This window comes from Plectropomus leopardus, chromosome 1, assembly GCF_026936395.1.
Source record: "Plectropomus leopardus strain MGB_pleo_1.0 chromosome 1, ASM2693639v1, whole genome shotgun sequence".
Classification (NCBI taxonomy): domain Eukaryota; kingdom Metazoa; phylum Chordata; class Actinopteri; order Perciformes; family Serranidae; genus Plectropomus; species Plectropomus leopardus.
In genome coordinates this window covers 40,160,025-40,182,559 of record NC_142176.1, presented here as the reverse complement: position 1 = coordinate 40,182,559, position 22,535 = coordinate 40,160,025, and the positions used below count along the sequence as shown (strand labels likewise).

The following is a 22,535-nucleotide window of genomic DNA, read 5'->3' as shown; positions in this document are numbered from 1 at the left end:
CAGTATGTGATCAGAGAAGCCCCGACCCCATGACTTTATCTATTAACACCACAGTGCGCTGCCATGGACGTTCACACGCAACCCAATTCACAAAGAAGGTCAGCATTTGTTAGCTCCTCTGGGACACCGGCTGCTTCAACCACCTCCTGGACTGCGAGCTGCTGCCGCTCTCACTTCTTTCTATCCACAGTTGAATGTTCTGTTTTTTTTTGTTTTTTTTAAATGTTTCTATTTGTGTATTTTTTGACAAGTGAGAAGGAAACAGATAAATACAAAGTGAGGCGAGGGCACTTGCTATCCAGGGTCGGGGAGCAGGAGGAGCACCAAGGCCGCTGGCCTACATTCCTGACTAATTGTATAATTGGAAAAGCTCTCCAAATGAGCAAGCAAGCCCCCACCCCACCCTCCCTAACCCCCTTCACCAACTACCTCCCCTACTCACTTAACACCCCCCACCCACCCACACACACATGCACGCCCTTCAAAACAAAACACAAAAAAGCATTTAGGGAATAAAAATAATTTCAAAAGGCGTCCATTATTAATCCCACATACTAGCATCCCTGGCAGCAGCAGCTAGGCTGGTTAGCACACCAGGGCTAACCAGCCCCCCCGCCCTACCCCTTACACACACACACACAGTCTTTATGACATACAGGAGTTAGCTATTGCAGCATTACTGTTAAATAACTAACAAAAAAGTGATGTCGACTAGGAAAAATAATCGATTCTTACTTTATTTCTTAAAATACCCCCAATGACAGTGCCCATTAAAATTAAAATAAAAATGTGCAGATTCATGGCTTAGCTCCCCTCCATGTACACACATGCAAACACACACACACACACACACACACACACACACACACACACACACACACACACACACACACACACACACGCCTTTACCCCCTTGGTCCCAGTTACAACACATTTGTCCTGTTATTCATGCACATATTGTCCTTTATATCCTATTTGTTCATATTCCTATGTCTTTCTAAAATAAAAAAAAAAAAAAAAACAACTCAAAAATGAAAATAACACACAAATACATACACATGAAAGTGGAAGTCCTTTAACAACCTGGTCTTATTCTGAAGTGTCAAATACCGCTGTTTGGTCAGTGATTTCAGTGTCATACACTGACAAAAAAAAGTCATCCTTTCGATACGCTGCAGTAGACTCTCATTTTTTTATACCCTCATACCTTCTTTAAATTTCATTGGGGTATATGAGGGTTTAAGTATGCAGCACTAACCTTACCAGTAGAAACCGGAGACTGAGCTCTGGTGGCGCATGCTGTGCACTACATAGAAGGAGTTTAATAGAAAGAGGTGCACCTGTATTTATGACAGTATTGAAAATCATCTCGGAATCTCAAAATACCTTTTTATACCATAAAAACTAATACCTCAGCCTACATCACAGGACGGCAACTTAACTTAAGGAGCTGGAAGTTCTGAATAGGGCAGGCAGGAGGGGTGGTGGATGGGTCAAACAAACACCGGACCTTCATGTGGGAGCCTGGTGGTTGCTTCCTGTATAAATACTGAGCCAAACCACAATGTCTTTATCTAAACCTAATCACATGATTTTGTTGCACAAGAAAATTAAAGTAAATCTTTTTATTTTAATTAATTTAACTTTTATTTTATTTTAATTATTTTAATTTTTATTTTATTTTAATTTTTTGAATTTTGTTTTATTTTGAAAAAGACTGTTTGCATTTAACAAGCAGAAACTGTGCATTTCCTGTGTAAACAGAGGTGTATTTTGAAAAGAAATAAGATATAATGCACACTTCCCGGAACATCAATAACACTCGGGATACCTAGCATATCACATGTAAACATGAAAAATTCACTGAAAAAGCTATGATGAGTTGGGAGTGAGGATGTGTTGCCTCTAAAGGGCCACTCCATTGATTCAGTATTGCACTTCCATAAAGTTTGGAGACAGATTAAATCAAGAATGATCCAAATCAAAGCGACACAGGCTGAGATATAATGACTTGTAGCTCCTGCATGGGTCACGCTCTCATAACCTCGGACCCTACAATTCCCACAATGTAACCAAGAGCATTTTTTATTAGATCCTCAGTGCCTGGTAAACTCTCACCACTTTCAGATTCCACGCCCTTATACAGGCTGTGTGTTATGAATTTGAAGTCTCAAATCCACACTCTGATGGTATCATGAACAACATCAGGGTTCTTATTTCCTTTAGAAAGCTGCTCCAGAGCCACAGACAACAGTTAACAACGGTTTTCACACCTTACATCACTCCTCATGATGAGTGAACTGCATTTCTTGCATGCAGTTGGAGTGTCTTTAAGCCTCTGAAAAACAAATTGGCTTAATTCCTTTTAAAACATGGAAAGAATAAAAAAGAAAATAGTAAAAAGTACAAGAAAATTAACTGAAAAATACTAAAAATAAATAAATAAATTAAACAAACAGTAACACAGAAATGACCTGGAGAAAGTGCTAAAAAAATCTAATAATATTGTAACTTCATTTTAAATATGATAATTATAAATATAGTTTTCCCTCGCTTCTTTTTCCCTTGACATTTTTCCCTTTGCTTTTTTCTACTAATTCCTTGCAATTTGTGAAACGTATCACAAAGTTGATCATTGCCTTTTTTTCATGTTTTTGAAAGGAACTGAACCTTTAGAGGTTAAAGTACTTGTGAAAGGTGTCTGACAGCAACCCAAGAAAAGTTTTGTTGCTCCAGCCTTCAAAGGGTTAAAATAGTTTGACAGACTTCGTTGGAAAAAGTTAAAAAAGCACTCAAGTAAAACTTTCTGTTCTATAGTGGTTGTTGTTTTTTTGTCATAAATACATAATATTGTTCCCAATATGGGATGATCTACCTGTGCTGTGTTAGCGCTCATATTTTACTGTTAGTACTGGAGCTCATGGTCAAATTGGATTTCCTGATTTATGGCCCCTGCCACGCGCCGTTCATTTCCATGGCTACTGAGGGACGGAGGTGGGGGGGATGATTTCTGAGGTCGACAGCGGTGTCTAACGGGATTGCGGGATGCTGTTAAAACGAAGCCGTTAATTAATGCTATTGATCAGCAAAAAAATAGAGGCAAATGTGATTTGCATACAGCCCCAGTGATCAATGCATTAACCGATTTTTTTTTCTCCCCCCTTCTGAAATCTGATTTCCTGAGTTTTCAAAGTGAAAGAGAGAGAGTTCAGACTAATGTGGATCGATCGGGTCTCTCTCAGACAAGAATACAAAGCATTTTATTAGCTGGTGAAGGGTGAAACATACCAGGACAGAAGACGCAGTTTGAAGCCGGATTATGCATTTATGTCTCACTCCAATGAGAAGACAGAAAATGGTCTGCTTTTACACATTTGTTGCTGTCATATTTCCCCCCCCCCCCTTCACATAGAATCCGTGGTAATAAGGTGATATTTCTGCAGGGACGAATACAAGCTGTTTTCTAAAAGGCAACAATGTAAAAAGAAAACAACAAAAATGACAATAACAACAGGGGCATGAAAAAAAAAAACATGGGAGGTGTTAAAAAAGCAATATGTTGTTTTTTGTTTTTTTTCCTCCTTTCTCTCCCTCTCTGTCAAGAGTAGCTTATTATAGCGTATTGATTTATAAAGCTTTAAATGTGATCCTCCATGTCCAAGTCAAGGGCAGGGAGTGAAAGAGAAAGAGAGAGAAGAAGAGAGAGAGAGAGAGAGAAAAGAGAAAAGGAGTGGGAGAAAGAAAGAAAGAAAGGCAAAGGGAAAAAAGGCGTCTGGAGACGGATAGAGATAGAAAGAGAGCGTCCACGACAGGGGGAAGTGACAGCAAGGCATTTTCAGAGCCGCTCTGGAACACAAAAGGGTAATTGTTTTAGCCCAGATGTTGCTTTCGCACAACAAGCAGGATACAATGTTCCTACTGAGCTGATGAGCCCAATCAGTGAAATGATTAAAAATTGATTTTGTCCCTGTAATTACAGTATGTAAACTACTTAGCCGGGATTGCAAAGGAAGTGATTTTCTAATTACGTATATACTCTGGTGTCTAATGATTGGTTTTTTGAAGTAATGAAGAGAGGGTCCTAACGACTCCACTGTGTTCTGTTGTTGAAGGGAGAAGGCAAGAGAAGGGGAGCATTGGGGAGGTGGGGGGGAGGTGGGGAGAATGAGAGAGCATCGTTAGGGCAAGACAGCAGGCTTGGATACAAAAGGGGGATGAAAATTGAATTTTTGCCAGCCAGTGCTAGCACGCTAACACGGGGGCCCTGTGTTCGTTTGCATGGGATCTGGAAGCTAAATGGAGACTGTGACATCTCATGGGGGTCGCCAGGCCCTAACCAGCCCCGGCAATCTGGACCCTGCAATTAAAACCTCACGGGAGTTAGGGATTCAGGACATCACACATGCACTGGAGAATTAACACTCGCGCAGGCCACAGGCACACAGAAATCAGCATATAGCTCAGCCCCTGCTGCTCAGGATGTATTTCACCAAGCTGCATTCAAACAAGTGTGGAACATGAGATCGAAATGGGATCAGAGCTCACCACAGAAATAAACTCTGAACCATGCTGCAGTTTGAACCTTAGTGGCTTCGTCCTTTATTGGAACATGCAAAGAAAAAGTCTTATTTTATTATATTGTGATTGCTTATGTTAATCAAAATTCCTCTTCTTACTAGTGCAATATACTTACATATAACATTTTATAAGATTAAATACCACATTTTTCCTGTTACAAATAAAAAGGTTTAGTCCTAAAGGAATAGTTTGATATTTTGGGAAATGGTCTTATTTGCTACTGACGGACTTAGTACTTATTGTACTGACTGAGTTAAATCAGTTAGTACATTTACATGATGTTAAAAAAAATCAAAAAAAAAATCAATTAGTCTGACTAAAACTGGACTTTTAAAATACATGTCAACCTGTTAGTGAAATTGTACTAAGCTGAATTTCTTGAAGACGGACTAACACACCCAGATAATGTGGTTGGGGGTTGATTTACTCTTTCATGTATACACCTTGAACTGGACCTGAACTGGACTTAGCATTCTGTGCATGCTCCCCGTGCTGTAATTTGACTTGGAAGTCAAACAGCATAAATCTGTTGAAAACAGCCTCGGAAAAAAAAAGAAGAGGAAGGGAAGGAAATGTAATGTAATGCTTAAAGTATGTGTGAAATGTACAGCGCTGTTAAGTTATCCATGTTTTCACTGTGACATGCAACTTGCTTGCTAACTTGTTTGGTACGTGACATAATAGGTCAACTGGAAGAAGGTCCGGTGCTTGTATACTGGGACAAGGACAGAAGTCCAATTAAATGGCAAAAAATAAATTCACTCAATAACAGCCTTACCTGGTCTCATGTGGCCAGCAGGCAAAGGTGACTAATCTTAGCTAATGTTAGCATTGTAAGATGCGTGTTGCTGTGTGATTGACAGAATTTTCCGTTGACTCGATGATCTACTTTCACACTATGCTAAAGCATTTACCATTATACCATGAGTGCCACTTGCAAGCAAGTCAGATTGTGTCCACCTGGGGCCTCATGTACAAAGGGTGCGTACGCACAAAAACGTGGCGTACGCTCTTTCTCACGGCAAAGTTCAGATGTATCAAGAGTGAAATGACCGTGGAAATGTGCGGTGCCTCACGCCAACTTCATAGCTGGCGTACGCACGTTTCTACAGCCGTTGATACTTTGGCGACACTTAGAGGTGATCCTGGGAAACATAAAATAAACACGTGTAACCAATCCGTCCTCTGAATGATGACTTAATGATGTGCACATCAGAGACACATGAACAATTAACACCAGTGAACAATTAACACACACACACACACATACGTGTCTCCAATTACATGAGTGGATATAAAAGCGTGCGCAAAGTGGTGCAAAAAGTACCGCTGAAAACAATGGCAGCTTTAGCAGCATTAGAGGACATTGCAAATGGTGCAATTAGAAGAGAGCGTGTGTTTCGAGACAGAGACGACGTACTGGCACACGATGACGACTGGCTCATCAGCCGCTTTAGGTTCCCGAGGGCAATCCTCGTGGAACTGTGCGCAGAGCTGCGGCCGGCCTTGGAGCGCAACACAGCCAGGAGCCATGCGCTGCCTGTGCCCATACAGGTGCTGAGCACACTGGGGTTCCTGGCAACCGGGGCATTTCAGACGGAGCTGGCCGACCGATCGGGACCGTGCCGGTCGACCCTCAGCCGAGCCATGCCAGCCGTGTGGGACGGAATTATCCGCATGTCAGCCAGATATATCAAATTCCCATACCATGCAGCTGAACAGGTCAACATTAAAGCGCAATTTGCAGCGAGAGCCGGTTTTCCTAATGTAATCGGAGCTATCAACTGCACACACATTGCTATAAAAGCGCCGTTACATGATGAATTTGTATACATGAACAGGAAACACTTTCATTCCATCAATGTACAGATCATATGTGATGCGCAAATGCAGTTAACCAACATTGCGGCGAGGTGGCCTGGTTCAATGCACGATTCACGCATTCTGAGTAACAGCATGGTTGGGAACAGACAAGCTGGCACTGTGCGCGATGGGTGGCTTCTTGGTAAGTAAATTTGTCGTGTAATTGTCCTAGTATTAGTCCCTGTGATGCGCATTGAGCATGTGCGCCCCCAAATCATATCCCGTCTTCACCGCATCATTACTAGTCAGCGGTTAGCGTTAGTGACTTGCTGTGTTTTGCTGGTTAAACTACAGTTTCAGATCTTTCTAACAAGCCCCTGTTTGTCACTGTGCGCAACGTACTCATGTTAATAACCCCGTGCGTAAAGTGTGCGTAAAGACTTATCAGCCTCACCTTCTCCCCGGCGCACTTCTGCACTAATTTGCAACAATAGTGTGTGATCCGTGTAAGTGTATAAACTTAATGAATGGAAGTTTAAAATCCCGTCTTACTCATCTTTTGTTTCTTATTTTCTGATCGTGCAGAGAGGGGAATCTCAGGTGCAGGGCTTATTTAAATATGATTTGCGTATTTAAATGGGGGCGTGGACAGGGAGTGGTCGGGTACTCCAACATGTGCGCTCAATTCCACGCTGATTGGGATGTACAAAGGGAATGTGCTTGGATTCATGCGTGCGCACAGATTCATACATCAGGATTTTTTTGTGCGTACGACGTTTTCTGGATTTGAGCGTACGCCATGTTTCAGTAGGAAATCCACGCAAGTCTTTGTACATGAGGCCCCTGGTGTTTTTCTGTGGCAGAAAGTGCTGGAAGCACTTCATCCCAGTGCTTTATACATGACAACATTCTCTTGACATAAACATTAACTAGATAGCAATTGTAATGCTACCGTAACAGAGGGTTAAATTCACGATAGGCAGGTTTCCATTAACCCCCAAATTGCACAAATTGAAAATGTGAATATAAAATATGCCTAATGGAAACACGGCAATTTCGAAATAAGTCCAGTTAATTGCAAAAAAATTTTTTTACGCTTGCATTTCAGGCAAATTGAAAAAGCCATATTTCAAAAAACTGAAATGGAAACACTGTTTTGGCTTTTCTAGGTTACATGATGCTATGACTATGTGCTTGTCAATAGGAACTGGCTCCCTCATGATGCAGCAGGCGCCGCAAGAGGTGTTATTGCATTAAAAAACTCCTCAAAAGTTGAGCGGATCATCCAAAAGTTTTGAATCCATAATTCCTCTGTGAAATCGTGGACTATCACCTCATACATGGCCGCTCACAATATAAGGAGCTTGCCTTTCCATTATGGCTCCATAGAATGCCTACGTAGCCTTCGATTGGAAATAATGACAGCTAGTGTGGTGGCTGCAATTGAAATAAAGTTGCTGATGTTTTGAACATCAATCGCCATGCTTCTAAGAATATAATTGCCAGAGAATAAGTTGCAGGGGAAACGCAGTCATCTCGCAATTGTGTTTTGTCAACATTTGGAAAACATCACTAAAGGTTTGTGCAAATCTATAATGGAAACCCACCTACTGATAACAACAAGCTAAAAATGTATACTATGATACAAGCACAACACTCTCCAGCAACATTTAGGTTCCAACTGATCAGCTCCCACAAAAAGGCTTTCTGTCTTTGTTGTGATAGTTTCTGATTTACATTTTACCGAGAAGCAAAAGGAGTGACAGTGAATAAAGATACCAGCACTGTGTCGATTCTTACATAGGCTCTATGACCAACACATCTCAACTCATTAAACAAAGTAAGCTTTTAAGCATATACAGTATGCATTATACAAAATACAAAATTATCTGACAAATATAACAACAAGCAGGTGTCCTATAAAATTTTATGTAGAACTCATTAGCATGCTCACTGCCTCCCACCATCGCATATTTTGGATGAAGAGCCTTTTCTTTTATGCATATACCGTAAAACTAATTTAGTCAATGAATAGAGTCTTGCCTAAGGTTAATTTCAAAATGATTGAACAGAATATATTTGTGTAACTGGGTTGTAAAGAAAACAAAAAGACTCTTTAGTTTCTCTAAAGAAAGATTTTTGTAACCCTTTAATCAGCACCCCATATAGTGTGGTCGTGGGAACAAGTTCAAGTCCTTTATTTATCATACGCACGACAATTACAGAGAAGCGGGCGTTGGCAATTGAAATCTGAAGTCTTAGGCTTCCTCTCATTAAATATGCATCAAAAAAGTCAAAGTAAAATTAATACAAAATGAGAATCTAAACATAAAATAGCGCCAGTTTAAATAGGTGCTAAATTATAACGTAAATAAAATAAAGTAATATAAATTAGACTGTAATTGCAAATGAATAAACTTAACATTAACAAGAATGAAGTACATGTAGATGCATAATGAGAAATATGGATATGTATGAATGCGTAGGTGCAAACAGTTGTAGAACACAAAGTTAAAGTGGTAAAGTAAGAATGTATGGGTAAATATGATTTTTCATGCACTATTATATTGCCACTTATGTAGCCTACTGTTACCTACTATCCAGCAGTAATCAGATATCTCTATGGTGCAACAGTGGACTGGAGTGATTTACCTCTTATTGTGCAGACAGACAGAGGTGCTTGTGGGTTTTTTAACATTATTTGGGATGTCAGGGTGAATGTTAGCCCTGAACTCACATTGAAAAAATAAAATAAAACAAAAAAAACCCCATCTTTGTGCCTCTATATTTGGTTCAGTGTCACTTCGCCTAATGCTTTTAATAAACTTGCCCTCCAGTGGAGACCAGGGCCCTGTTTCCTGATAATGATTGATCTCAGAAGTTAAGAGCATTTTCTAAGTGTTTCTACTGCTCTTAAATTTCTTACATGCATTTCCCAAAGCGGCACTTGAGGAATGAGTGCACGTCCATGCCATAAAGAGCTTCTTAACGTTGGCTGTCCGTGGTGCTGAATACACTATAAAGTAACTTAGCATATTTAACTGTCTACAGCCATGCTATATATTAAAAATGCATATCGTGTGGTAAATAACACAAAAAAATTGTTATGTATGAAATTAATTTTGTGCACTCTAAAAACATTTTTAGTTGTCTGAATCTGAGAAGATAAGTTGAGAAAATGTTTTTATGATCCAACTTGTCTTCTCAAATGTAGTCAGCTTAAACATTTTAGAAAACCCAGACACTAACTTTTTTAGGTAAAAACACAGTGTGTATGATAACAATGAAATGAGCAAAATCACAAAAAGAGAGAGATTTTGCTTCCTCTTGCAGGTTCCAAATTATGTAACAACACAAAAAAATATATAGTAATGGTCAATTTGTAGTTGAAAAGCACTATAATATTCTTAATATTATATAATATTATTTAAAACAGTTGTTTTTTCATTAGGGTACTTTACTTTAAGATGTGTTATTATTTTCTGTCCATTCTAATGGACAAGGAATCTGAATGAATCTGAAAAAAATCCTTATAGTAAATGACTTGGTAATAAATAGACTTAACAGACCCTTTCTCAAACAAAAAAAAAGTTGTTACTCATAAAAAGTTCCTTTTACACATTATTTAAAAGGAATTTTAAAGGCTTTTAAGGTACTTTCAGCCTCTTTCAGAATGGTTACTATCACATAAGAGTGTCTTCAATTATAATGGTTTTAGGGAAACACCTCTTAAGCTTATGAAGGTTTGTAAGATGGATTTCACAATCATGTTAAGATACTTTAAGGAAATGGGGTCCAGGACAATGACTGAAATCAAGGATTTAGAAACCAATTCAAAGTCATTTGCAGGCTGTCGCACAAAGACTGCTGTTTTCTGAGGCATCTCTCTCCCTCTCTGTCCTCTCTTCCTTTCTCCTCTGTTCCCCCCGTCTTTTCCCGTCAACCACAACTTGATGAGGCGTCAAAGATGCAACCTTTGACTCGGGTTGTAAATTAGAATCAACCATCAAGTCCGGTACACAGTGTTATTGTGGCAAGGCATGGCGACAACCAAGGAGTCACTCTATCAGACAGGGAATATAGAGATAAACTTACAGGGTCGCAGAGCACATAAAGAGCACATAAATCATAGCGGGCAGAATGAGTCACCGCCTCAACCACGGCTGCGCTCTCCCCTCCTCTCTGCTCTTAACATATCTAACGAGGCTCAACATATTTTCTTATCCTTATCTTCTGTCCAATATTCAATATTTAATTATGACTTTATTCATTTATTTTATTTTTTGAAGACTTTTTTTTTCTGGAGAAATAAAAGGACGTGAGTTAAGTCTGTGATTATTGGGAGGGAAAGATCTGTGGTTTTTAGTTCCTTGGGAACATTAATAAGTGACAGAAAGCTAGATTAAGAATGCTGGGATGCGGCTAGGAAAAAAAAAAACGACAAAAAAAAAAAACGACAAAGCTTTGAAATGCTGCCAGTATCACCAACTGCACTCTTCTGACACAGCTGATTGTAAGAGAAGCCGATAGCGCAGCCGGGGTAGGCCTTTAATAATTCATTTAGTTAGGCTATGATCTATCATTTTGTACCTTTTGACATGCGATATTGAAATTTAATATTGCATCAATACAAATGATGTATTGCCAGTCGTCAGGAGAAAGGATGTGGATTGCAAAAAGATCTTTGCAAATGTCTTTTCACTCCTCTCCCGCTCTCTCTTCCCTTTGCAAAGCTTCATTGTACTTGAGTAGAAAGGCATAAGAGAAACATCTGTCTTTTTTCCCCCCCGTACTCCCGGCTTTGATATGTGTGTTTAAAAAAATGACAACTTAAAACGCTCTGGGAGAAAGTCTCCTGCTCAAACCAGAGTCAAGAGGCTTGGGGAGAAAAAAAGCATTGGAGGGGGGGTGAAAGTGAGAAGCAGAGGGAACATGACAGCGGTGGCTGAGGGAGACGTCACACGTTGTCGAGATCTTTGACATGACTCTTTAGTGCAGTGAAATCCCATAGGCGATATTCGGGCTACGATTGGAGCTTTAGGTGCTGGAAAGCGGAGGCTGCTGTAGCGGTGTCAGTCTAGCCCCGGCTCCCAGACTGCGTACATGAAGCAGTCTGGGAGCCGGGGCTCAGTGAGATAGGGACGCACCGATAGCAACGCTGGCTGATGTCAGTCTGAAGTAGATTATACGTGTCAGAGGATTTCCTCACCACTAAATGCTGCCACCAAGGGAGACAAGCCAAAAAAATAAAAAATAAAAAATTTGCTCTCAGACAATTCTGTACATACTGCACAGTTTTTCATTGACATTGATATTGTATTGATAACTGCTAATCATTATTACTATTCAGAACCATATTGAGCAGGCAGCAAATTCAGCTTCCTTAGACTCACAACACTACAAAATCTGACAAGTGTATTTTACATAAAATAATATTGGAAACCGATTGCCCTGACAAAGGAAAGTAAATATAATTATACATTTTAATTTGTGTTTACTTTATATCTGAGTATTAAGTTTACTTAGAATTTAGCTGTATTTACTTAATTTTATGAAGTTATTGCAACTTAAAAATGACAAGTGGATTTACCTTGTTCTTTCTAAATGTTAGCAACTTCAGTAAATCTAGTTAGTCTGATTTAAATCGATCGTGACAAAGAGGATTTTGGCCATGATGAGGGGTCATGGCAGCACCCCTAGATAGAAACTAAAGCACAGTATGGTTAAGGTATGGGAAATAAAGTGGTTATGGTAAATTAATTAAAGTTGGGGTTAGACAACTAAAACCCTTTGTTTTTATTGAACCCCCCCCCAAAAAAAAAAGCAAAATACACTTCATGGCGACATACCAGTAGAGGTAAAATTAATCCTTGGAAAGGCTGGATGATATAACTTTAAAATGATATGGCAATACTTTAAGGCTATGTCACGATACATGATATACTGTATATTTCAATATTTTTACATGTCCTCTAAATAAATGTTAACTACTAAAATACATAAATATTGAATGTGCTGCAGTAACAATAAAGTTAAATAAAATAGCTACTGTCATATAATACAGTTGGATATATGACTGTTTTAATGACATTTAATAAAATACAGTTACACGGATGTTAAATTATGTACTTTTATAGTAAAAGTTTAAAAAGTATTGTTATAATTATATAGATCAAAGTAGGACCCAAGGTGCTTTTATTTTGAAGGATCTGGCTCATCACAGGCCGGAAGTGTTGATGTTTGTACTGTGGACTTGGACTACTATTGTAGCAAATTGCGACCAAACAGCCACGGTCTGGAGCTCTGCAAAAGCCCTACTTTGTGTGTGTTTGTCTGTGGGAGGGAGACATAGAAGAGAGCAAAAACTGAAACGCCAGTGCCTTATAAAAACAGCAAGACAATTTATACGCTTCTTGATGTTTAGAATATAGTAATTTTATACATTGCACATGGAACAAGCTGACATACCTCAACTTTATTCGATATATCGCCCACCCCTAAACCTTGGTCTCTTTTCATTTACAACTGTTCAAGTTTAAATGTGGTGATATCAAATACTCCTCCCGTGGTTCTTTTGGTATCTTCAGACTTTGAAATATTATCCTTTAAAATACTTCTAATCCCACTTGGGCCACAAAAGAAAAAACTCAAGTTCTCATGCTCAAGAGCTTACCCAAACTGCTGCAGACATGCTCGGTGTGATCGTCTCCTAACACCGCTTCATCACCATCCACTGATGGCCCATGTCACATTCTCCTAGAAAAAAAATATGGCCTGTGATGGGTCTGATGATTACAGATGACGGTGCTGATGATGATAGTGATGCTGACAGTGACAATAACGATTATGACAATATAGAAGGTGGCCATTACAGTGATAGTTAGAATCATTCCTCACTAGTGGACCATATTCAGCTGCGATGCACCTAACCTTTACAGCTCTGACGCGTTTCCCTCCGCATGTGCAAATATATTTCAACACACAGATCAAAAACAAGCGAGATGTGTATTTGGCGTCAACTGTGGCGTCTCTTCACGTGACTCTGGGTGAATCAGAGACGTTGACCTGTCATTATGTGTGTTTGTGCAAACCTGTGTCACTCTTGTTCCAGAGAACTGATGAGTGTGTGCAGCTGTGTCATTAACACCGCGTTTGTCTCTGTGTATTTGCATTTTTACCACTGATATACGGATGTCAATTAAACAGGGGAAGGGAAAACAGTTTAGGTGACGATCCCTGCATGCATTTGTCAGCTATTTATATCGCCCCCCCCTCTCTGATTTCCTCAAGGCCTGCTCCTCGAAAAAAAAACACTTGACTCTATTTCCGGTGAGGTTGCCTGTTTCACATGTAGCTTTGCTGATTGCATTAAAGAAATTGCTTTTTTTGTAAAAGAAATCTGTAGCGTAAACACATTACATTGTTGCTAATATGGGCCTGGCTTCCAGGAACGTTGACCTTTAGCTGTGCCCTGACACTGCTCTGAACACCGAGGAAGTCTGCCATGCTTGTAGGTGTCTGGGTATGTTAACAGTGGGGTAGAAAGACACAGTGAGAGAGAGAATTAGGTGCAGTTGGGAGGTGCCTTGGGTTGCACCGCGTCGTGGTGTGCCTCCCTGCTCTCTGCCTTATGTCAAGGCTTTATTATTTCACCTGCCAAGGTCCTGACCTCCTATGCCCAGGATCTACCTTCCTCGCCCTTTACAGAAAACAGATTTTCATACAGCCTGTTGAGAACCTGTATGAATGCAGGACACCCCCAAAAACTGGAATGTCACCGACGTTTCTTTGTGCGGCGTAGTGTTGAAAGGATTAATTGAATGGTCGACAAAAGGTAATGCATTAATTGTTTTAAGTCATTCATTAACAAAAAATGCTGAGCATTTCCCTCTCTGCCATTTTAAATGTAATCTTTGGAATGGTTGGATAAAATTAGCAAATACACATGGTTATGTTTTGGCAACAAAAGCACATGGCAACCAAACACCCCACATGAAGGTCCTGGGTTTGTTTGATCCAACCTCCACAATATAGGGACTTTCAAGCTCTTTATATTACGTAGTTACTGTCAGCGTTTCAACCTGACATGTACAGCAGCATATCATGCAGACATGACAGGCTCTGTCTGGCAGCGTTCTCAACTGATGTCACCTGCGTGTGTGTCTTGCCGCTGTAGCAAGTGTGGTCCGGCGGTGTATATTTACACCGGGAATAGTTCTGTCTGGTGGGTTCTCATCTGAGGCTATCCAGCGACGTATCATGCGGTCACCAAAGGTGGCTTTTGGCATCAGGATCTTATGCTGAAAGCACTGCAAAAGTGCCTGTGTTTGACAAATTCAGAATGAGAACAGGTTGTTTTTTCCTAAACCTATGTTCTGTAACTTTACGTTAATTGAGTGTTAATGTTAAGTACCTAATGTCAATCAGGGGGCACTAATTTGTATGATATATAATGAACTTTTGTCTTTGCATTTTTGTAGGATATCATACAAACGGTTCTGTGTCAATTTATTGAGCAATTTTAACCACCTTGTAGGTGAAAATATAAATGAATGAATGGAAGAGTTATAGAATTTAAAAAACAAAATAACAAATATGTCTATCTAAATCTATTAAAAATCTATTGAAATAACTTGATCAAATTCTATTAAAGCAATACAATCAATTGAAAAGCCTTGTCATATCTGTGAAATTTCAATTTTAACTTTATTGAAATCAGTAGAAAACCTTGCTGAATACACTTTGAAAGAGGTTCTCAATGTAATACAACTAATTACCCATAATATCTAACTTTCTGTGTCTTTTTGTTGATATCTGTGATTATTTATTGGTTGGGACTTCAGATCTTCTTTAAGTCTTTCCTTGGTTATAAACTCTTTCTTTCTATCTTTTCCTTCCTTCCTTTCTTTCTCTTGCCTCAGGGGTGCATTCGGCAGGTCAACACCTCAGCGGGTGGGTGGTTGTGGGCCAGGTGACCTTTGTCTGTCATTGTTTTGCTCCTCACACCTCACCCAGGGAGAAGGGGAAGGAGCTTAGTGCCTTACACCTGCCACTGGCTTTACTGTCACAGCACTGGGGTGCGTTTGATTTTGGTGTGCCAAGGACAGTAGAGGAGGTCCCAAATGATTAGTAGACATGGCCAACAGTTAGCAGAAAAAGGTGCAGATACGGCGGATTGAACCTTTGATGGCCGTCGCATTAGTGTCTGCTCTCAGCCAAAAGGACCGAAACAAGCAGCTGCAATGTAGATAACCATAACCAGAGCCTTGTTGGATTCCAAATGCGATTTACGTTGCGAGATAAATCAAGCGTACCTCGAGTGAATAAGGGGACGGAGATGAAATGAAATACCCAAATGCTGCCTCCACTGGGGCCTGATTGAGTTCAGGTGGCTGGAAAGTGTCTCACCCAGGGCTAGTTGTCAGTGAAGGATCTGCTGTCTTCTCATCTCTTTGTGCTGCAGGGCTAACTGGTGAACATCGGGTGTGTTGCTTTGACGGATGTTTGTGTGCCTCCTGTGTTGCGGGGGGACGGGCCGTTGACACACTTCATATTTCAAAGGCAAGGTCTGAGCAAGAAATGAAGATTGATGCGGAAAAATGGCGCGGCAACTCATCGCCCATTCGATACATATATTATCATTTATACATACGTGACACCTTTGTGCATGTCTGTATTTCTATATCTACATATGCACGGGCATGATCCAAGGCGCTTCACATATTCACGTCGGAGGGAGGAGATGGAGGGGGGTTTCCTCTGTTATTAGAACCATGTGATATAATTGCATTTGATCTCCAAATAAACAGGGAATCAGTCCATCTCCTTGGTGGAGATGGCAGATGTGATGGACGACCGCATTAGCGGCGAGGACAACATTAGATTTGCTCAAAATTATTGATCTTTTGTTTGTGAGCCAAGTCGGCGATAAATAACAGTGCATGGGAGATGTGACTCATTATCACCGTGCCAAAAGCCCGACAGACCTCTGTCAAAACACACTCTCCTTCCCCCCTCTCTTCCTCCTTCCTTTCATCTCCGTCACTACAAACCAATTTAATCTGTTTTTAATCCTTCCTTCTTTTCTGTCGCCGGCGCCTTTAATGCGAGGCCTCACTGTCACTATCTGATTCCCTTAAAATTTTAATCCTGCACTGATAACCCTGCATTATTACATATTACACACTCACAGGCGGCAGGACACTCACACATACGTACACATATACACATGCAAATATGTACACACAGCGTTTAGCGGCTCTTTCAGTGTTTTTATTCCTTTTTACCTTCTTAGTGAAGAAAAAATCCTTTTATCACACAATGGGTAATTTATATCCATTACCAGCGTTTTCAATCCTTTTCAGCGCGGCTGTCACTGCCTTTGGCACACTCGTGATTAATGTGATCTAATAATAGTCTGCCATTATATTTCCTTTAGTAAAACATGTACCAACATCCTATTCAGCTCCACGAAATTCATTGCCCCTTAAAATATTTTTCCCCTTTTCGTTTGAAAGACAAGATTGCTATTTTTTTTCCCTCCATCTCGTTGCCTCCCAGGAGGTGATTATTTGTTGGGGGTGGGGGGTGGGGGGGTGGGGGTGGTTAGTGATGGCACTTTCCCTATTTTCAGACACTTATGAGAATGATGAGAGGTGCCATGATTCAAGGTGGTTTGTGCAGATGCATTTGTGTGTGTGGAGGTTAGTGTGAGTGTGTGGTCCTCACACTGGTCGTATTAGCGTGGTGTGTGTGGCCGGATAGTCGACTGTAGAGTTTTCAGTCCAGTCCATATTAGATAAAGTAAAGAGAAAAAAAAGTATTTTTTTTCTTATTTTTCATTTCATATCCCTAAAATCAAGATAACCTACACTAAAATCTTACGTAAAAGACATTATAATTGATGACAGTATTAAAGTTATGTCATTAAAAAAATAAAATGAGCTGATTTAACAAAATAAAAGCTCATACTGATAAAAAAGTTTGAAGTGTATAGACATAAAATATTTCTTAACACAGTATTTACCTATTACGTGTACAACATGCTGACATGGAAGACAGAAGCCTTAGCTTTTGTTATTAAAAGAATGATTGTGGAAGCTATTTTGTTCTTTATTTTAGACAGATACATACAGGATTATGCAAACAACAATCTCCTGTGGCCATTTCTGTGAAATTCCCAGAGAAATTACAATGCAATCCGGCATTTGTACATCAGTTAAGGAAAAAGAAAGAAATGAAATGATAAAAGAAAGACAGAATAGCTTTCTGATTCAAGACGCATGGATGCTTATTTGACTTTATCCACTTTTGGAATAATATATATAATTTTCCGAGGGAACTCTTTAAAATGACTTCCACTAAGGTGTGTTTTTAAAAAGAGAAAAAATGTCTTCACACTTCCAGAGGATGGAAAGTGGGCTCCTTCAGTTAACTCTTACAAAGAGACTGAACACATTTTACAAAATTTTACAATTTTTTCATTCTCTAAAAAAAAAAAAAAAAGGTTTAAAGTATTTTGAAGACCACTTTGTTCAACTATCTAACTTTTGGTGGCAGATACATTTTTTCTTTCTTTCTTTTTTGTTTTTTTTGAGCAGGTAGTTTGGAATAGATGATAGAGGGAAGATGCTCCCCATGGAATGTGCATAGGATTAGCTTTGCGCGCGTGTGTGTGTGTGTGTTTGTCGGGGAGGTGGCCCAGCAGTGGGCTCTGTTCCCTCCCAGCCGGACAGCCTGAGCCAGTCTGCCACTCATGGGGCACGTTTCAGACAGGGCGGTGCCAACGCTCCCCCCCCCACACACACACACACACACACATACACGCATGTATGAAGTTGTGCGTACACACACACATGCACAGACACACAGTCCTGGCTCCCTCTCACAGAGAGGGTTAACCCTTACTGGGTTCTTAGACTTGTATCCAGGATGAACAGGTGGTCCCACAAAACATGGGCATCCATTTCCTCATGACTTATCCCAGTGTGTGTGTGTGTGTGTGTGTGTGTGTGTGTGTGTGTGTGTGTGTGTGTGTGTGTGTGTGTGTGTGAGGAGGGTGGGTTAGACAGAGACATGGGAGGGGGGGAAGCACACACATGACTGTAGCTTTAGGACACCTTTTGTATGTGTGTTGGTTTTGTTTGGTACTGGGGTGTCTGGTGTACAGAGCAGCTTGCGGAGGGTCCCGCCGCTGTGTGAAATTGACATCAGATGGCCGTCATGACAAGAACAATATTACATCCAGCTTCCATTAAGCGAGGGACAGCTAATATATGTGTGCCTGTGTGAACATTTGTTTGTGTGTGTGTTCATCGACACCTGACCCCAGAGTCCGACCGCACCAAACACAGCTGTCAACACTTTACATCTAGGTTGTTTTTTTCCCCCTCTGTCCCTCTCTTGCATTTTTTCCCCTTAATTTCTTTTTTCTCTTGAATCCCTCCACCCAGGATCCCTCCATTAAAGATAACTTGTATTGAGCCTCTATCTAATTCCCTCAATCCGCCTCCCCCTCCTGTCTCAAGTGATCCCTTCCCAGCAGAGAAAATCGAAGGTAAACCACTTCTAAGGCAAAAACGGTGTGCTCCACTTTGGATGTTTTAAATATCACCCTCTGACGGAAGGCGAGACGCGGGGTTTGTGATAGCTGCTTTTGGTAAAACACTTCAAAATCACAAAGTTGTGCATTTATCACCTGACCGCTGCAAGTTCCACTCAGCATCTGGTGGTTACAACACATAAGCTGAGACCTTCTCTGCCTTTCATAACTGTACTCTTTCATGTCAGAGAAAAAAAAATCACTCTGCTTTACTCCACTTTATTTGTTCTTTTGTGATGTTTCTGTGGCTCAGCTCCTCCGAACCCCACACACATGTGAAATAGACGTTTTGGAAAATATGAGTAAGTAAGCAAAGAGAAAGAGAGAAAGGCAGAATGGAGCGGAGGAGATAAACATAAACAGTGCAGAGAGAAAGAAGGTTTCTCTCTGAGTCAGCAGGTTTTACTAAAGTCTGATTAAACGAGGTGGGAAACCGGTCGGGGTAGTAAATAACAGAGGTGTCAAAATGTTGCTTAATGACCTGGATATCTATTGCATGGAATATGTGACTGCAGATACGCAGGAGCTGTAATTTTTTTTCTTTAATGCTTTAATATACAAGGGGAGTTCAGCTGTTTAAAACAACTGGATACGTGACAGCAGAGCGACTTTTCTTTACAGGCTCTCCTGACAGAAGACATAGAATTTGAACACTCTTAATGAACATAGAGTGTACAACACAGCACTAATAATCGTTATCATAACCTTTTAAGCCTGGGAAGAGCATATATGAGATTTTTTTAAAGAAATGATAAACTGAGACCCAAGACCACTCAATTGATATTAAAGGAATACGTCCACCCCCAGATCTCACCTTGTGTTACACTGAATTCATGAAGTAAACTTTGTTTTTCTTGCATGCCTACATAGCAAACAAAGAATCCAAAAACAGAGAAAATTCTTTATGAATTGAAGTAAATGGGGGCAACAGCAAAACTACATCAAAACATCAATTTGCAAACTCTCACACAACTCTTTCAGTATTTTAACAGTCTCATTTATCCAGTTGTAGGCTTGGTTTCTGAACCCGATACAACTGCGAAATAAAATACCAAATACTAAAAGACAGACAAACAAACTGGTTGATGCAGCAGTAGACCAGCAGCTCCAGTGTTCAGCGAGGTAAAATTACTGTTTTGTCTTATTTTGAAAGAGCATAAGTTTCGTAACCATCGTGAACGGCTGCCTCTTTCAGGAGAAATTAGCTCACAGCTTGTGAGAGTGAGAGTTTGTAATGGATGTTTTTATGTAGTTTTCCTGTTGTAAAATGACCCCTTTAACTAAAATTCATCAAAAATTTTTGCCATTTTGGTTCCTTCATTTACTATGAATATGTGACAAAAACCTTTCTCTGAAAGTTGTCTTTGGACTCACTTCAAAACAGGGTGGGTAATTGATATGACAGTGGTCATTATTGTTTTAAGGTGTGGGTGCAAAATACATTGCTTTTCCATAGTGTCTTTTTTTTTGCTATTCGCTGGAAACCAGTGAGTTTGAGGCTGAGTTCAGTTGAAAATTGGAGAGAAATGAAATGTAAGAAATAGATTGATACATTGCTGTTTTTTGTTTGTTTGTTTGTTTTTCAAGGGATTTGTTGACAAGTAGACAAAGTCAGCAAACTTTTCTATTTTATACTGAGCACTGATAATAATTTCACCACCAGGTTCTATCTGCAGTTTTGAGATATTGAGCTTTTCCATTACAGTTTTTCCATTACATATAGCAAACAATTATATGCCCCTTTTTATTGTCTGTAGAAAATGTACAAAATAATGCATTTCACTTAAAAAAAAAACCAACAAAAAAACATCTCACATAATGTTTATAAGTTGTCACAGAAAGCAATATATGAATAACTCAATTTTGACAAAAATGTCAGATAGAACCTTATAATTCTCAAGTGACGATTATACAATTTAGATTTTTGGGGCTTTGGTCTTTGGTCCTAGTAGCCATTTGTTTTTGGATTATTGGTGACACAGTGAAAATGATGAAAAATTAAAGGATGAAGAAAAGTTGGTGGAAGAGGAGGAGGAGAGAGTTGGAGGTGATTGCAGCGCAGTCAGCAGTGCAGCAGTCGATTCACCTTCCCCTCCTCCTTCTAGGGGGGGAAACCCCTTCTCGAGGAGGGGATGCTCGAAGCAAAGAGAGGAGGGGGAGGGAAGGAGGGAAGGGGAGCAGTGGTGGCGGTGAACTCAGCACTTTTCTTCCCCCCCCCCCCCTCTCTCTGTATCTCTCTCTCTCCCCCAGGGCTCCCTGATCAGTGGCGACCAGAAGCGGAGCTGAAGCTGAGGTTGGCTTTACGGGGCTAAGCACACTGTCACGCTGTCCAAGAAACTACCCCCACCCACCGTCTGAGGTGACTCAGGGCTTTCGGGGAAAAGGGAAATGGGTGGAGTGGGAGGGTGGGGAGAGGGGAATGGGGACTTTGAGTGGATAGGAAGGTAGAGGGAATAATAACTGTAGACTCTGTGGGGTTTTGAGGTATTTGTTAGTGACTGCATGAACAGGGGAAACTTAACCCTTTGAAACTGGGGCAAATTGGCCTGATGTCTTTCAAAAACATAGGCGACGAGCAACTTGAGAAATGACTCCAAAATTAACAAGAAATTAGTAAAAAGCACAAGATTACCTGAAAATGATCAGCAAAAAACAAGCAAATAAACAAAAAAACACAAGAAAGTTAAAAAAAAATGGCAAAGGAAATGACCTGAAAAAATGGTGCTTAAAAATTATAATAATTGTATAAAATGATTTTAAATATTTAATTATGATAATGACATATAAAGTTCTCTATAAAGTACACTACTTATTTTTTAAATCATTTTCTAAATCTACTAATTTCTTGCAATCTGCAGGGCATTTCTTACCAAGTTGCTTATAGCTTTTTCCCTCATGTTACAAGCAACACAAGAAAAGTGATGTTGATTCAGGTTTCAGAGGGTTAAGTGGAAGAGAAAGGAAGGAAGGGGAAAGGAGAGCAAAAGACAGGGCTGGGAGAAGAAGTGTCTGATCAGCATGTGCGGCAGGTTATCCACACTATGATGCAATCTGGTGGGGTGATGATGACGATCACTGGTATGATGAGGGTGATCATGATAATGACACACAGCAGTTGGCTGCACGTCCGTCGTACGTGGACGCATAGAGGAGCTGCACGGCCATATCGAAAGATAATTCCTATTTAATCCAATCAGTTATCCGTTGTAGTAGGGTTACTCTGTCTGTTCTTTAAGTCCAAGCTGGCTGTCTGTCCTTTGTCATTGTCTCCAGTGTCCATACCAGAAGCGCGTGTACTGAGCATTATGTAACATAGGTGTGCACGTGTGTGACTTGACCTGTGTTTGAGGGCTTGAGATGCACCTACCTAACATGAAGCTTAGGTAGGTGCAAGGAGGAGTTATTGTCTGTCTGATGGAGTGGAAACCCTGCAGGCCTGTGTGACCCCAGCCTGACGCTCTGGCATGCTCCGAGGACGCGAGGTTAGTTCACCTAGCATCTATTTCTTGCCCGGCTGTGGAAATGCCTTTGCCGTCATATCAGGAATATCTAG

The 22,535-nt window shown here is 40.3% G+C and overlaps 1 protein-coding gene across 4 annotated transcripts in view; it reads left to right on the top strand.

The window, feature by feature from the left end:
• The window catches only part of znf536 (zinc finger protein 536), a 298,506-nt gene that overhangs the window by 35,348 nt on the left and 240,623 nt on the right, over window positions 1-22,535 (top strand). For 3 of the 4 annotated variants that reach the window (XM_088081055.1, XM_088081050.1, XM_042484580.2), the window contains exon 3: window positions 21,233-21,341. The gene's annotated coding sequence lies outside the window, so the exon portion shown is untranslated. Of the gene's footprint in view, window positions 1-21,232; window positions 21,342-21,414; window positions 22,465-22,535 lie in introns of those variants that run through there. The other variant, XM_088081061.1, reaches the window with a different exon arrangement.